Source organism: Sipha flava, unplaced genomic scaffold, assembly GCF_003268045.1.
Source record: "Sipha flava isolate LNK unplaced genomic scaffold, YSA_version1 73_pilon_pilon, whole genome shotgun sequence".
NCBI lineage: Eukaryota > Metazoa > Arthropoda > Insecta > Hemiptera > Aphididae > Sipha > Sipha flava.
In genome coordinates, this window is record NW_020273613.1 from 3,662,569 (window position 1) to 3,682,297 (window position 19,729).

At 30.0% G+C, this 19,729-nt stretch overlaps 1 pseudogene; it reads right to left on the bottom strand.

The window, feature by feature from the left end:
• Positions 1–3,710: 3,710 nt before the first annotated feature.
• On the bottom strand, positions 3,711–5,369 carry LOC112692466 (annotated as a pseudogene).
• Positions 5,370–19,729: the final 14,360 nt, after the last annotated feature.

Consider the following 19,729-nt stretch of genomic DNA (forward strand, 5'->3'; position numbering starts at 1 on the left):
CTCTGCGCATGCCTATGGTTGTAAATCTTACATCAATGTTGGGGTGAGTAATCTCTCTGAAGTACAAAACGGTATGTACCTCGTTACGTTGTGTGCTGTCGACACTGTCTTCATTGTGTATACGTGTACAGCTTACCTGTACAAATATAATAATTATGTAATTTCGCAATGTTTTCGGAAACCCCGTCTTCGGTGTTCGGAATAGCATGGCGATAATTCTATTTGAATCACTGCGGCACAACGGATCGCGATCGCGCAATATTATAAAACTCCGGTAAATTAATTTAAAGAACCGTAAGAGTTAACGAACCTCGAAATATACTACGCGGGTAATACGACTGAAACACCGCTCGGTGGAAATTAAAATGTACGTTTGAACAAAAATTTACGATGTTGACTTTTGTCGACCTCGGAGATCCGTCGGGCAACCTTTGCTGAAATAACTTGACAACACATTGTTCAACGATTTGAGTTTTTAATTAAGACGGAATACCAATACATACTCATTTTATTAAAAGTACGTTCGATAGTTATTTTCGCAACAATTTACCGCGTGTTAGTATTAATATATAGCACTATGTTATTTTGTTACAGTACGCTTGTACTGTAATTAACTTCGTGGGTTCTGAATTTAGATCAACAGGTGCCCGACGGTTCATTCGTGGTTATCACGCTGCCCGGAATTATTTAAAATTATTAAAATATTAAAAAAGAGTAATTTTTCCCGACTTTTCGGTGTAGGCAATTACGTGTGGCATAATTGATTTTCGTTTCGTAGTGTTTTATTGGCGTGCACTAGTGCTCTGCACGGATCGTTATTTAAAGGACTAAACTGGATTTCAAATTACACTGGGGGACCGAAGTCGGACCAGACCACACTTAAACGTTAATCAAAGACCAAAATTGGACCGAACCGACGTCTTCGTATAATTTTTAGACCGAACCGAACCAGTAATTAAATAACATTTAATAAAGTAGACCGTGGATCAGACCGTCGGTCCGATCTTAAAATATTTTGGTTCGACTATTTGCCGAAAGCTTTTTCATGCAATGTTTCATATATTCATTATATGAATTCCGGCCTACTCGATATTGTTTGCCTTGGAATAATTTTAATATATAACATGTATTTATATATGTATTATAATTTATTGTACACACAAAATGCAGTACAACAGTTCTATAGTTTATGTTTCTATAGACAACGTGTGCATAAACATTTGTTTGAACAATATTCAAATTCATCATCGTTTTTCTTTCCATACGATTAAAACGTACGTTCGCAAGATCAATTCGTACAATTCCACAATACGTATTATGATAACCATTCGATATTTGTTTGTGTAATAATAATTTAATATCCTAGTAAACCGTACGAGTTATAAAATTCAAGGCGGTACAATAATGATAAATCAATTTTTTTTTTTCACTGAGCTTTACGATAAATTTTAGTTTACAATGACATTTATTATAACTTCAACGGCTATTTATATATATATATTTTTTTATTTTTTTTTTCAGTAAACGAAATATAAACAACACATTTCAAAAGACAATCGAAAAGTTACGCGAAGAAAATGTTATTAATTATTCTCGGCACAATTGTTTACAGCGTTTATAAACTGTAAATCGATTTAAATTTAACTCGTATAACATGTTTATTATTATATCAACAATTGAAATGTGTTCAGACTATCGTTCCATATTTATTCACAGTTTTAACTCAATCGTTATCACTATATCAGTATTAATTCAGCGAAATAACATCAACTCTTACTAGATGTATATAAGCTCAAGTGTTTGGTTTTAAAATCTAAAAACTAAATTTACTTTTTTTTAAAAAAACGTTGATGTGTATGGTAATATTTATGTTGCTCTGAATTCTTTCAATCATGTTGACATACGCTATCTTCGTATGACTCATGTTATTTACTAAGAGGTAGGCAGTTTGAGAGAATCTGAAAAACGATCAATAACCATGAACGAATATATTTACACGGAAAGCTTCTGTCGCTGACCAAAATTAAACAATTATGTTCAAATTTAAGTGTACACTCGACCGATATCTTATAGTTGAAATGTTCAGAGACGACCGAATGGCGCACTTGAATCGGATCGAGATGCATGACTAAACTAAACTATAATTATCCGGTCCGCGTTTCCACTACAGTAGTATAAGGCAATCGTCTTATTTTTTAATTTTTCTTCAGAAAACGTGCATGTTATTAAAACTTGCACACTGCGGATGTCAGTGAACAAATGTATAATAGTGCAGTTTTAATACTTTAAATCGTAATTATAATATAATGCAATTGCGTTGCGAGCCATTTCGAGAAACGTATTTCAATATTGATCCATGAATAATTAATAGAGTTGGACATATTTTTCGGCGATTGCATTTCAAATTTAAATGTGATGTTCTAACATTTTTCGTCACCGCACCATCTGCCATAGGAGGAAATTCGTAAGATCTAAATTCTTAAAAACTTTAATTACGGCATCTGGGGCTAAGTTGGAGTATACTTACTGTCGATTAAATTTAAATAGTCTGAAAGGCAACTTAAACATTTTTCAACAAGGAACTCAAATAAGAAAATTAATACGTATTGTACTTTTTTGTGGAAAAAACATATTTTTTACACAAAAAATCTTGTTGCACAAAGGCACTCTATCTAGTTTATTTATTGGTCTATTTTATAATTTTAACCTACAATCTAGATACCATGGTTGAAATCCGAGTGAGTAGATTTTTGCATTTTATTTTATTTCGTATAAACAGTGTTGTGCTTAGATAAAAAATAATTATCTAAATATAGATAAGATATCTGGATTTAAAATTATCTATATGTAGATAGTTAAAATCATTTTTATCTAGCTATTTATATAAGGCATTAACGTTTTGTAGGCGAACTCTTTTGGTCTTGGGTAATGATTGTATTATGTAACGATTCATTTCAAAATATAAAATATTTTACCAATAAAATAAAATTGAAAGTCATAGACAAAATTATGAAAAATATGTTGACGGTCTGACGATAAACACTGAACACGTTGTGGATGAGAGTGCGCTGCGTACAGTACAAGTTTTTAATAAATAACGTATGTTTCACGCCTAATATTTATTTTGTTGTACAATAATATTATGTAGACACATCAAAGTACGAATCCATAGAATTGGGGGTCCGGTAATGACAATTATTTAGAGCAGCGTTTCTTAACCTTTTTGATATCACGGAACACCAGGCAATAATATTTTTTTCATGCGGAACCCCTCTTAAAATATCTTTAAAAAAGAAGGGTACACAAAACATGGCGATAAGCGGCAATATTCGCAATGCACTAAACTTTAGTGATTAAAATACTTAATACAGCAAAATACAATTAAATTATTTATTTAGAATTAAGATTTTAGATTATATTGAGAAGTAACATTATATATTTTGATTAGATTAAATTTATATTAATGAGAAAGTTGAGCTTGAATATGACTACATATGTTATCAATATCTGGAGTAAAGTTTGTTAATGAAAGTCTTAGTGTCGGCGTCACATTCAATCTATTTCGATATTTAGTCTTGGTTGCAGTGACTGCTGAGAATCCACTTTCACATAAGTATGTTGAAGGAAAAGGAAGTAGGACTCCCAACGCCTTTTCACTTAATACTTCATATTCGCTGTGAACTTCTATCCAAAATTTATCTAGAGATGAATTATTTTTTTAAGTTTTTCAACGTGACGTCCGAGGAAAGATCTGCCAACATATCCTCTTCATTCGTAGATAGAGTATTTGTCGAGCTATTGGCACTGAATGGATACAAAATCCATAAGAAACCATCTCTTGGGTCTTGATTTGAAGGGAAATATTCTTCAAATTTAAGAGACAACATATTCAAATGATTAACAATAATCAGTTTAAGTTGAGTAATACTGTAATCTTCATTATTCTCGTTCACCCCACTTATGAACGCCATTAAGGTGCTGAACATTTCAAAACAGTTGTTTTCAATTCTTGTGATCCACAGCTTAAATTTTTTCTTTTGCCCTTCTATTTTACTGTAACTGTGAAACATGGTTTTCTGTTTTCCTTGAAGAGACAGGTTTAGCTCATTCAAAAGTTGAAATATGTCTGCAAGATAACATAATTTCATGTTCCAATCTATGTCTTTGAAGTACTGAACCCGGTCACAATTTTTGCTTGATAAAAATATTATTATTTCTTCTCTAAGTTCACACAGTCTTTCTAATATCCGACCTCTCGAAAGCCAGCGAACTTCCGCATGCAATAATAGCGTTCTATGTGTGGATCCCATTTCATCACACAACACTGCAAACAGTCGTGAATTAAGAGAGCTGGACTTAATAAAATTTACTGTTTTGACAGCTGTTGTTAGTAATTGATTAAACTCGGTACTCATTCTTTTACTTGCTAGCATTTCTCGGTGTATCATACAATGTGTGCTTTGTATATTTGGAGCTACTTGTTTCATTTTTGCGACTAGTCCTGCATGCCTACCAGTCATATTAGCTGCGCCATCAGTACAAATTGAGATACAGTCTGACATCTTTAAATCTATAGTTAAGAAGCAATCAGACAATGCAGAAAAAATGTCAGCGCCAGTTGTATGTTTTTTCAATTCCAAGCAGTTCAAGAATTCTTCTTTGATTTCTTTTTCGTCCCAGTCCACATACCGAATATAAATAAGTAGCAGTGCTTTATCAGTAATGTCAGTCGACTCATCTAATTGAAGAGCATAGAGCTTTGACCTTTTTATTTTTCTTATAAGTTGCTGATGAACATCATCGCTTATTATAGTTATGCGATTTGAAACTGTATCATCAGAAAGAGGTATTGTTTTTATTTTTTTAACAGCTTTATCTCCAAAAAGTGTAAGGTTGGCATCAACCATACAAGGCATAATTAAGTCTTCTCTTATGGTAACAATTTTTTTTGATTTTGCAATGCGTAGTGATATCAAAAATGACGCTTTAAGGGCTAACTCATTTTCAATTCCCGTATTTCGAATTAGTGTCTTTTGAGCTTTCAATTCACTCTCTTTTCTTTTAAAAAAATCGATTGACTTACTCTTATACTGCTGGTGTTTTGTTTCCAAATGTCTTAGAAGTTTTGCTGGAGCCATAGAACTATTAGATAAAATTTCCGAGCAAACAACGCATTGAGGGCAATTATCTTTATATGTAAATCCGAATCCTAGGTGTGAGTGATCGTACTTACGAATTTTCGGTTTCTTCGGTTTTGGTTCCAACGAAGATGTAACATCACTCGTTGATGGTGTTGGTTCCTCAGCAGTAGTAATAACACTAGTATTTGGATTTTTTAAAAAGAAATCCAACTTCTTTTGTTTACTCATATTTTAATAAATTGCCACACACAACTGACGAACAACGGTTAACGGACAACTACGAATGGACGAATACGTACTGAAGTACAATATTGGTAATATTATACTTCGTAAAATAAAATTTTATAATAATATACGATAACATGTGGTTATAAATAATTATTCGATACTGTCATGCCATCGACGTTGCCCTTATCGTCATCATTAACAATATAATAATATCTCATACAATATATTGTGCACGGTTTTCCCACTAGCTGCCTCTAGAATTCTAGCTTTTTTCTATTTTTAATATTTTGATAAAAACACAGCACAGCATTTTCGCGGAACCCTCAAGTGATCTTCGCGGAACCCAGGTTAAGAAACACTGATTTAGAGCATATGATTACATTACAATGGACATGATTTATAGATAAATATTGAATTTAAGGCGGTCGAATGATGGAGAACGATCAATTTTTGTGTATTACAGCGTAATACGTATTGTAGTATTGCTATTTTCTTATCGACAATTATTTCTGTATTTTAGTATTTATAAACTATTTACCGCGTAGCTGTAATAATAACCAGTTTAGACCTATGGTGCGTTATCTCTGGTTCTAATATTCTTATAAATGCTCTTTCGGCGTTCGTAATACCACAGAACAATAAAAATACGGGCATGAGACTTCCCCGTATGGGCTACACTATGAAATTATAAATAATTCTCACTCCCTTGCATATTATGTAGGTAATATATGTCTATACGCATAATAAATTGTCATTATTCATAATTAATAATAAATGCTATGTAAAAATATTTTAGAACCAATTTTTGCAAGTAAATATACAAATGAAATTTCTTATTTAGTTATTTATTTTATATTGAATCATAAAATTGTAGATTAGTTATTACTAATGATTAGCTACACAGATTATGTGAATTATCTAGATAAATTTATCTAGATGGCTATGATTTTTATCTAGATGAAAATTAGATGTCAATTTTATTTTTTATCTAGATAAGATAACGATATGAAGTTTTTATCTAGATAACATATCTAGATAAATTTAGCTAAAGCACAACACTGCGTATAAGATATAGCTCTATGATTATATATATATATGTATCTATACACTCGTTTAAAGACAATAGAAATACAATTGATAATATACGAGTAAAATGTCACTCAAACATAATAATTATTTGATCTAATAAAATATTCGATTAATGCGGATAAGAATATATGTTCCACGAGAAATGTTGAAAATTGAAGTTTGGAAATTTAATATTTTAATGGACGGCACAGAATGAGGCAAGAGTATTGCAGCTTTTAAAAACTATAACATAAGTACATCATAACAAGTTAAATGGTTTTAATTTTAATTTGACAGATATAAAGGACAAAACAAAATTGTTCGTATCATGGTTGATTTACGTCATAAAAAAATCGTATTATATGCTACATATAGGTATATAATAATCTTACCGATTTCCGATTAAATTTTTTTTAAAACGATCTTATTATATTACATATACGTGTATATAAATATTATTTTGCTTGAAAAATTTGTAATTGATTCGAAGAGTCTCGGTATAAACTTTGGCAAAAACTGGCATCGCGGAAACATAAACAATAAGCCATTTTAATCTAAAATTTAGATTGCCTATTTTTCATAACACACATAGACCGAGTTTTATAAACTCGTTTATTTGTTAAAAAGTTTTCTAATTTCACAAAAATTATAATAATAATAATAGCTTACGGATGTATATAGGTATTTTTTAAAGATTAGTAATACATGATTTAATTATTTCCCAAACAAACGTAATACAAAAATAATAGTAATAATAATAATAATAATTGTGATAATATTATAACCACTATGATTTAATAGTAATTCATAGGTATCTACTCAATATTATATGGCACAATAGTTGCATTGAATAATAATATACGATAATACATCATTTAATTCGTAATTGTTTTACCTTGGATACTTTACGAGTAAGTAACACTTATTTTTGTCGTCCTCATTTGATGGTTTTTATTTTTAAAATGTGTTTGTTGACATTATGATTGTGGATTACAATTTTTTCCCGTATAGTCGTTTCAGTATTCAATCAATGGCGAAAAACGATGGATACCACGCAATGACCTATACATGCCGTGTCGTGGCTGCGTGAAATCGTTCGACTTATCGTTATTATGTGCATTGTTCGACTTGGTTAACGCTGCAATCTGCCGACGACGATAATTATCATATTTATCACGCGCGCTGTATTCGCTGAACCACGAAGACACGTTATTAACGTAATCGATATCGTACGGCTTTAACTGGGATCCATTCATTCACGGCCCTCCGAACTCGAAATTTTCTAATTCAGATCATGTCAAACGTTTAGGCACGTCAATCACGGGCCCTATCCCTGAATCAAACTGGTGGGCTTTGTGGTATAAAGGAAAATACTGACAGTTGGCGTGCACAAATGACGGGATCACGTGGCCATTTGTGCACGAATGGTGTACAAACGTTTAATGCGATGAGAATTTCATAATGTTGATTTCGACCGACCGTGGAAATGGATCCCTTCGGCTGTGTAGCGTACGGAAGGTGTCCAGTCATAACAGGAGAATGAACCCTTGTGATACCTTCTCTCAGATCAAAACATCTTTATCGTGTTTGCATTATATACTATTTATTTATTTAAAATTCAATGGGTGGAAACTCAACGAAGTATTTTCATAAAAATATTCCCTGCACGGGAAACAGTAAACAACTAATTATTGCTTACTGCCTAACTAACCTATTACGATTATTCTTACTACAACATTCATAATTTTTGATTAGAACTTATTTTTGTTTTTCTTTGATCTTTGGTCCTTTGATTCTTTGATCCTTACCAACCGTAATGCACCATTTAATCGTGACTGCTCAATGCACCTAAGCTCATTCTACTATCCTGTTTTTCCGTTGGGCCTGTTAAATAATTAATAAGCAATCAACAATCCGTCATTGCGCTTTGAGCTTTACGATGATTACAAACCGTTTACTTATATTCGTAGACAACTGTTATTGGGGTTGTATTCTTAAATATTGCGGCAGCGGTAATCATACTATAGTATCTAAGAATATGTTTTGAAATTAGTTTCTGAAGATACACGAACAGTGTTTCATCCCGCATACCGCAACTGTTGTACCACTGTTATATTATAATCGTCGGTGCATAACATCTACGATGTATATAGTTATCGAAATTGATTGGTTCGTAACGGCGCAGATAAACGCGGCGTGCACAATACTATTATTGCATTGATAATAATAATATTTATTATGTTGTGTCCGTCGATAAAGTAACTATTTATCGTTTACGTTTATAACATTAATAATATTGTGCTGTACGTTATTAAGCGTTCGCCGACGCAGTAGATCTGTTTACGATTCGGGGTCGCCGATAAGATCGACGAGTAGGAATAAAACATCACGTTCGGATACGAATGATTAAGAGCTATATGATGCGCAGCGACGATGATATTAATTCGATCGAAGAACGCTCACATATGTCGTATACACATATACGTGTATGTGTGTGTATAAATGCTGGCCATAATTCAATTTTTTCCCCTATTCCTTTTAATCGCGGTACCCGTTAAATAGCCAGCGATTTAAAATGTCCTTTGCCTACTCGCAGCGTACGCGATCGGGTTTCGCGCGTCCGTGCGCACGGTCGGCCGGTAAGCATATTATACGCACCCGTCGTTCCGTAAACCGCATTATCCTTTGCGCGCGCGCGCGTACGGTAATGTAATAATGAAACGTAATACGTGCACAACAAAAACCGCAAACCGTTATCGAGAAAAAAAAAAGCCATCTCTAGTGTAAAATAATATATAACACTACACTGCACCACCGGTAACGTAACGATCACGATCCCGGGCGCAGGACAACGCAGGTCGATAATCTCTCGCGGGATGTCGTGTAATAACATGTTTTGACCCGTAAGAGGATTTCGTGTTGTATGTATTCCTTGTACGTCACGTGTCTGAAAACGGAGCGGAGTCCGCTGAAAGAATTTTCGTCGTATAAATCATTACATCTGTACCGGTGAATGATTACGTTAATCTATCAATTTATTTACATACTATTATTATTATGATTATTATTATTACTATTTGCTTAATAGTCTATTATTATGCAATATTCAACATTGATCGAGTTGATTTTTTCGCACAAACTAGTTACTGGTTACGGTTTATCATAATTAGATTGTTGCGTGTGTTCGAAAACGGTTTTTCATTATTTCGCTATTTTGTTAAACAAAATTTCCGGTATACCTAAATAATCTAATTGTTTCCGTTAATAATTTTTAAATTAAAAAAAAAAAGTTATAGTAAATAAATAATCCATCGGTATATACACCGTTCAATTTGAAACTACAGTAATAGGGGTCGCGATGGCCATTTAGTCATGTTGACCGCGTACTGTAGGATATTTGCACAGATTCACGTCATTCTAATTAGTTAATAATGTGTATTATCCCAAGTTCTGTTCATTATTTATTTATTTATTTGTTTTTTATTGAAATAAGAATACTTACTACCCGTAACGCGATATGTACAATAAGCAGATTGTGTGATTTTTAAAATAGGAGCAGTACCAGCGGCAGGATTCTCAACATTCATTATATATTATATCAACAGGTTTTTTTTTGTCGCTTGTCCAATCCCAACAGTGACCTAAATATAACGTAAATCGTATTTTTTAACTGTTTTAACTTTTTTAACGTACATAATTACTGTGATTCTAAAAAGTTTTTGAATTTAATTGGAAACACTTATCACACAATAGAAACATACGTACGTAATGTAATTTTACAATCCATAAACTAAAATACGTAGAACATAGGATTTTGGATATCAAATAATTATTATAATTAATATTACATATGTACACAATTTAAATAAAAAATGTTATACTAATTATATAGGGTTCAAATGTTATATTATTTTAACTCAGCTAACCTTTTCAGTTCGGTGTAAATTTTTACAAAATAATATACAAATATGCAATATAATGCGTGTAAATTTCATATTTTAAGCACGATTTAAATTTAATATTAAGTCCATTTGATATGTATTAATTTAAAATTTAAATTAAAAATATGTAAAATGTACTTACAACTTTAATAAATAAAGCGAAAAAAAAAATGCATCGTCATAACTTTATTCTTAAGTATAAATTCAACCCCAAAAAAATATGGCGACTTATTGATGAGATTACGAGTAAAACAAAAAATAAAAAAATATATAGATATAGATAAAATAAAACAAAATTAACACATATTAAACGATAGTATTAGTAATACTTAGTATTATTAATGAATTTAATTAATATTTCACTAATATGGGTAATTGTAAAGAAAACAATATACCAAAAGTCAATTTTAGGCCCAATGCACACGTGCGTTTTTTGCCGCTGCGGTGCCGTTAATACGGCGAACTTTATATGTGATCAAATCGTGCAGTGCACATGTCTTGCGGCGCCGCTGCGTCACCGCTGCGTTCGGTGTCTGCCGCAGATAACAACGTCGCCGCAACGGCACCGCGCACGCGAATCCGGTTCGGTAGTACATTGTTGTATATCGACTCATGCACACGTCCGATTTTTCCACGCAAGATGTCCGAAATCGACGATGTTGACGTTGAGTTGTTGATCGGTGAAATCAAAAGTCATAAAAAAATTTGGAACATCGCTGATGAAAATAATCACGATAGGACCAAAAAAAGAAGTGCTTGGATAAGCATCTGTCAGAATTTTTTTCTAGTGGTGGTATAGAGAGTCTCATACATATGTCTTGAGAGATTAGCTTTGGAGATACTTTTGTTGCTAGTTCGTCAAACAAGCGAACACCCATTCGAAAATAAGTAAAAAACTTTTCTGGATTTTCTCTTATATCACTGAATGTAGTATAAAATTCACCTTTTAATAGTCTTGAATTTGTAAATGGCTGCACCCAGTAACGTCTATCATACGTACGTACATATTTTTTGTGCACCAAGTAAGCTAAAATTGCCTTTTTTTTTTGTAATAAACCTCCATAGTTGGTAACTGAATGGCAACTAAAAACTAACTAAAGTGATGTTCCATGCTGAAGGCCGTCTCGGGCGACTGGATGACGTGCGGTTACTGCAACAAAAACGCAATGGTGTGTATTCAACAACTACAGCACCGCAGCGGCGAAAAACGCATGTGTGCATCGGGCCTTAGTCAATTCTAAAAGAAAATTATAATTATGATAATTTAAATTCAAAATGTCTCATGAATAATTTAATTTTACCAACTTTCATTACTCATGATTACTACATGATTACATTACTATCTAGTAAAATATATATAAAAAAATTAAAAATACACTTAATTCTAGGAAAATAAAATTATTAATTTTATAATTGAAATTACTGCATCTAGTTTATCTCTTCGACTAATGATTTATTTCATTTATTTGTGCCTACTGGCATATACCCTTTATACTTTAAAAAATGTATAGCTACTCCTAAGGAAAGAGAAAGACTATATTGTAGTTATTATGGACCAATCTTTCTTTCCTTAAGTTTATCAAAAATATACGAAAAATGCATTGAACATAGAAATATGACTTGTCTTGATCAAAACTCATTCTTTTCTAAAAGTTATTTTTAGTTTCTAAAGGAAAATCTACAGGTAATTTCACATTTTTTTATTATTAAATATACACCCAAAAATTTAGACCAAAATAATAAGATAATGGGTATATTATATATTAAGAAAGCGTTCGATTATGTGAACCATGAAATATTAGATAAAAAATGAAACTATGTAAGAATTCGAGGTATTGCAAATAATTTAATTAGCTCATACCAAAGCGATAGATACTAAATAGTTATAACTAATGATAAACTAAGTCAACCTTGATCAATTATGCATGGTATTCCACGGGGACTATATATAAATGGTTTATTCAATAATAATATAGAATTAGAAATAATATGTTTTGCTGATGACACAATTATTCTTATTCATGATAAAAATTTAGAAAACCTTTATACTAAAGCAGACGCTAGTTTTAACTCAACTAAATCATGGTTTGGAACAACTTATTTGAATTAAATCTAAATAAAACAAAGTAAATTGTTTATAATATACAAAATATTGATATTCACAACAACTTAAAATTCCGTCATAACTCACCACTATGCTTTGCGAAGAATAGTTTAAATTGCTTATGCGCTTGTATTGAAAATGTAAATTATATAAAATACCTAGTCCTGCATATTGACTTGCATTTAAAAAGAATTAACATATAGGATATTTAGTATTATTCATTCGTAAATTATTTTATATGTTTCGCAATCCAAATTTTATACTAGATAAAAAACAATTAAGAATAGTACATATTTTATTTGTTCAATCAGTTATTGACTATGGTATTGAGAGTTGTAGATGCGCTTATGATATTCATCTATAAAAACTAAAAGTGACTATAAATAAAAAAGTTCAATTTTGTTAAGTTATTTAAAAAATTTTAATTATTCTTATAGGTATACATATAATAAAATGCCTTTTTATGTTCTCATTCTGAGACGATAATATTGCACATTTTTCCAATTTTTTTTCACAGAGTTATTCCATATACCTCCAAATTTCACCACGTCGCCTGATTTTTCATTTCATTTGTCTAACGTGTAGGAGAGAGGGGAATTGTATTTTTATATGTTTATAGACTATAAAATAAAATTCTGATTGTGGTATACCTAGAGGTTTTTACTTAAGTCATTTTAGAAATGAGTAACTCAGAATAGAATTATTTGTAAATATTCATAAAATTATATTATACAAATTATAATTATAACTATAGAATTATTAGAATCATTTATAAATATTATTATTACTATTATTATTATTTTTTTTATTCGTAATTTAGACACTATTATTATTTAGCACTTGATCAAATTAAGTAAATTAAAATAATTAAGAACTTAATTTATAAAAAGCAAAAACTAAACACGGGCAAACCCGAGTAATTCACTTAGGTACTTTAATAAATATAAAATGTTATACCAATATGTAAAAAAAAATTCAATAACAGATTTTAAAAAAAATATAAATATAACTATATATAGATGTTATAAATCTTTTGGGTTAAGAAGCACATTAAATACTGCCATTGTTTAATGTAAAGATTTAAAATCAATATTAACCTATATAAAAAATAATAATCAAAGTATTGCATATGAAAACTTATCTAATTTATATTTCTTAATTATTGTAAAGTTCCTTTTTATTTTATTACAATATCTTATCATTATTATTAAACTAAAAAGTTTCTTTATATTTGTTCTTTCTGTTTTTAGTCTTCTACTGAGTATGTAAATGTATGTATATTAATTTTAAGATTCATTTATCATATAACTATTTTGAGAACTCATCACCGTCAAAGCATTAGCTTAAAGAGGGTGTACATACAATAATAATTAATGTAAATAATCTAATGGAATGTTTTAATTGTTTATAAAATAAATAAACCAACTTAAGCAAACTAAACTAAATTGATTTGTCTAAGTAAATTGGTTAAGGTAACATGGTAATTTAGTTAGTATTATTCGTAATGCGTTTATTTATTTACTTTTTAATTATGATAATACACGAGACCAGTTATTAATCTGTGGATTTTAGACGAAGCTTTGAATATGAATTTCAAAATTTAAAATCAGTGACTTCACGTATCAATTAGAATCGTTGCTTATTGTACTTGTACGTTGAACATTATTTACTGTATACTGGAGAAAAAGCTGTTTATGTTGTGAGATAATAATTTTATTATTTTCAATTTAGATCGGCCAACAATTTTTTTAACAGTCGTAATTATTCATGTGGATTCGACACCGAGATCCGCCCGAACAACGCTATTGCTTTTATTCGTAACGAACATTTACGGTATTCTTTTCACCGATTTTCCCAAGCATGCGTAACACTATTTCGTTATCGTACAACTTATTTGTTTTTTTTTTCTGCTACTGATTTTTTCAACGGAATCAACGAGATCAAGTGTTACACCCCACGCTGTTTATAGTAATAATATAATGCTTGGTGAATTCCGCTAATGAATTAATGTAAGGTTCAACGTCTCAACGAATTCAAGTTTAACGTCAGGCAAATAAAATGGAATAATATATTTAATTATTTTGTGTACGTAAGTATGTATATAATATTGTATTCTACGGCGCATAATGCGCGCACCGGCGGTAAACAATAACCACGCACGGTTATTAGTTATTGTTACATCGTTGTCGTTGATATTATGCTTATTAAGAGGGTGGGTTTTAAATACATTTTTATTCATAATAGTATTCTACGCATTTCGTGCGAGGGATAGTGATGAATTACATTTACGAATTCTCTCGTGTGTCGTAAGTGCATTATTAGGTGGTGTTCGTTCGTACACAGACCTTGTGCTAAGCACGAAATTGGGGGTGCTATCGCCATTGCCATAGCCTCGAAGAGGGAAAAAGAAAATATTTACCCTTATGCCAATTGTTTTGAAGTAACATTTATCTCAACTACCACCCTCGCAAAGTGCCTACCATTTCTCTCTTTCTTTGTCTCTGTCACTCTGTCTATCTGTCTGTCTGTCTCTCTCTCTGCTTCTCCCTCACTCTCGGGATTCGATCATTTCCTTACCCCATTATTCCGAATGTAAAAGCTATATTAAACGCTTGAAGTTAATACCGTTAGAATGAAAAAAACGTATTGTACAAAGAACACTCGACCGTAATCGTATTTATGAATACGATTCTAAAACTTACGACTTTTTTTTTTTAAATAACGATTCACAATAAGTATATAACGAGCAAAGAAAATTGTATACAAACAACTTGTGTAGTTTATTGGTATTTCCATCAAACTAAAACTAAGCCTACGTAATAGAATATAATTTAATTTTTATTTTAAATGTTTATGTATGGTATTTAGGAAGAAATATTATTAAATTATTTATTAATTCTGCGAATGCCTTCTGCTTTTTTTTATTTTTTTATTTATAAATTTAATAATTTACTCGGTAGTTATAAAGTTTTCTAATTTAACAGCAGTATGATAATTCTTATATATATATATATAATTCTTTTAGTGCAAGTTTCACATGGTATTAAATCAAACAGAATATCTCTGCGATTATTTTGTAAGCTTTTATCGTTATTTGTATATCCCTAAACGGAATTCATGTAAGTATAAATATAAGTAGTTTCGTAGATAACCATGAAAAGTTGTATTGATGACTGACAGCGGAGAAGTACTCAAGAGAGGATACATGCATGGCGAATAGCCAAGAAACAATAAGAAAAAGTAAGAACAATGCATCAAAGGAATCTTAGATTCATATAATAAATTAGTTATTATTTGAAAAATCTTGAATTATGCGGGAAACACGGTGTGTTAAGATTAAAAGATGAATTCAGGAATATTAGGATCGGATGAGATGGAAAACCAAGAAACGTAAAATACTGCAATCCTAAAGGGTAGATATTGAGAGCTATGACCCCCCTATTATATTGATATATAATGCATAAGAGTACAAAAACTGTTTATTTTTACAACGCAATACTTTTCTCCACACCAAGTATCAAAAGATTTATTTTCAATATTACTTTTCTTCTATTGGTTGTATTTTTAATTTATTTACTGACGAGTTTGAACAAAATTATTCAAAAATATATTTTAATTTGAATGCTTTTAAAAAACGTTTTTTAAAAATAATTGTATTACATTTTCTTCACATTTTATTTGCGTTTTCATTAATTCCTTCTTTATGGTAAAAATTGAAAATAACTTTCTAATCAGCTTAAAAATATACACATCAGGAAATAAAATATTGCAATTTATAGTCTTTGCTTTGCTGTAATGCCGAGCGACAAAGATGAATAAGAAAAAAGAAAAAATATAATTTGAAATTATTATCGATTTATTAGGTAAAAAAAAAGTATAATAATTATGTTACGAATGCCCAATGTGATGGAATGCCGTTATAGTATTTTAAATAATTTAGTACAAAAATACATACAGATATTGTTTCCTTCTTAAAGCTAACTCAATACGTGTACCTGATTTTCCTACTCATATGTATTTATTACTATTATCATTTTTGGTATATCCACCTGTATGTAGTTTAAAATAATAAAAATTAATCGTCGCGACGCATTGACCCTACATCCCAAGCCCTGTAATCATATCACGGATCGATGCACAGCTAAAATAGTTGTTTAATGAAGATGGTCTTTTAGCATAGTCAAATTAATTCAAGTTAAAATAAGTCTAAAGGAAAATTTGAGACATGTTTTTGATAAAAAAGCAAACAAAAGTTACAAATATGGCATCGCTAAGGTATTTAATTTAATTACATTTCTTTTAAACTTAATATATTCAAGTATTGATGTTTCGGTAGGATGATTAGCTATTTTTATAATTAAAATTGTTATTATTATTTTTTAAATCCTGCTCTTGTTACACTTCTATTATATAATCTTAATCACGTGCGTGATAATTGCATAACATAACAGACGACTTATGTAAAACATGTATGTCGAGGGAAAACAATGTTATTGTAGGTAAAGATTTTGTATGAAAATTTGGATAGAGCCTTTTCTAGTACATCCAAACCACCGGTAGGAGACTGTTGAAGGAATATTTCAATGTTATAATATGCTATTTATACGAAAGCCACATATTAATAAGCTTAATTCGGATAAAAATCCAAAACCGTTGACTAAATTACCTGTGGTTCTTTATCAAAGGTCATAAATGTGGTTAATTATAATTTATAGGTGGATAGGAGGGAGATAAATTACCTATATTAGGATGTACAGCTACTTTTCTGATGAAACTATTGAATATTTTTTTAATTTTTTCTTGTAATCGTAACAAATACCTAACTTACCTTCCTCCTCTGAATAGATCTTTGGCTATACTCTTAAATCATTTTCAGCATAGATGTGAAGAAATATGCATCGAACATTCCTCTCTTATGCCATGGAAAACTATAGAACCAATCTAAATAGTAAAATTATATGCATATAGAGTCTGAAAAATTGATATCAATAGTTATTCTAAATCCACGTTGTCTTCCGACCATTATTCTACTAAATTTGCTAAATTTTGTATTCTGATTTCGTAGTTACAACAAACGTAGACTTATGTAAATAAACTTTTTACTCTTGACTGGAGTCAGGTAATTCTAGTAGTTATACATTTTTTTTCTTCAAAAAATACATTTAAATTTACACTGCCTTTTAATATTCTATTTTAATCTTTCTATGATATTTTTTTAAATTATTTATCAAGAAATATTTGTGTTGAATAAGTATCTAAAAAATAAATATGTATATAAATATGATATGTAAGATATTATAATAAATAATATCGTAATTTAATTATATAAATATGCGTTTAACCCAGAAGCTAATACAAATTTTCATTCAACTTATCTTTATGCAAAATACTTTTACATTTACTTTGTAAAGCACACAATATGTATGCGGATTTAACCACAAGACAATCAAATCAAATATAAATAAAAACCGTTTATCCTTAAAATGATATTTGGATAACACCGCGATGAGTATGCTATTTTGTTTTAGCACAAATGTCCACAAGAGTTTCCATGTAAAAACAAGTGTTCTCGATGTTCTTCTCACAATGAATTACGTAAATGTATACTATGCACACAATATAGGTAGGTACCAGGATGAAATAATGTCATTAAGCTAAATTATGATTTTTATTGTTAATTGTTTTTCTTTGTCCAATCATTACCAATTTATTATTGAAATTTTTTATGCAAAATAATTTAAAATTAACTCTTTAAAAATTCCTAGTACTAAATTAATTTATAATATAAAATATATCTATAAAATATTTTAGTTTACTAAATTTAATATAAAATGGATGTTTAATGAATAAATAATCGTGTTGATACATTTGAATGATTTGCATTACACAACATTCAGATGAAATAAAAAAATTGAGGTTCACATTTTTGAATAAATAATTCGTACAATTATTATGTATATAATGTATTATTGAAGGGTTGGGCCAGAGAACTAATTAAAATCGGGATAGCGTGTTTTGCTCATTTATAAAGTATACTATACGGTTCTTAAATATATACTGAAATAAATTTAACTAGATGTCTCCATGAAAAAAAAAAAACTTACCATAATATAGTAAAAAAAAAAAAAACAAATAATAAACTAGATTTAAGATAATATTTATTTATATTAACATTAAAACTTGTCATCATAAATTTGCCTCGGCAAACAATAGCGTGGACAGACATTTAAAATAACTACCTCAAGAAATGAAGTAATTAAAATAATTATTAATTCTACGAAACCTTTTTTTTCCCTCAAAACATAAAGGTTCGAATAAAATGGAATTATAATGAAAACAATACTATTGATGATTTTGTCTTCGAATTGAAATTTTACAAAATTTTTTTGAACTACATACTTTTATTACTATTATTTGCACACAATATGAAAGTAAACTCATCATATGTATAAATTATAAAGATAAACTAATCGTGATTATAAATACATAATATGAATATGTGCATTAAGTTTGATAATTACAAACTCTCATGATACGTTTGTGTGATATAATATGTACCTGTTGGTTTAGGGGTGTGCCAAGATGGTGTTTTAAGGGCCCAGAATAGTTTGACTTTTTAATGATTATATAATTCTAATTATGCTTAAGTCTAAAATGTATAAACCCCGACCCCTTAACAATTATCCTGGGCATGCCACCGTCTTTGTTATGTTTTTCTCTTAGACAATATATATAAATATTTATATCAGAGCTTCAAACTGGTTCAAACCGTTTTTTTAACAACCGGTTTTATTGGAAAATGTGTATGAACAAAAACAAAAATGGAACCAAAATTACCAATTTTATAAAACAAAAACAAAATAGTTAATCAAAAAAATACTTTTCATTCTCGAATGGAAATATATACATTTTTAATTACGAAAATAATTAATATTTAATTTTAGTTTTTACGTATTTTTTTAAGTTGGTCAGTCTATTTTATTTGACAAAAGACAGGTAAAAATTATAAGATAAATATAAAATATTTCGCAAGATAAAAGTTGAATAGTTGGTAAGTGTGACTACTGGTCGTAATCCCACAATACTGTAGATAATACGTGGACACTAATTAATGACAACCAGAAACCACAAAGTTTATTGTTACAATACCGCTTTTAATGGACGATGGTGTTATCTTAAATTGTATTAACTATTTGCAAATTTGTTCAACATTTTGAATTAATATGTTTTTCTTGTTTGTCTTACTC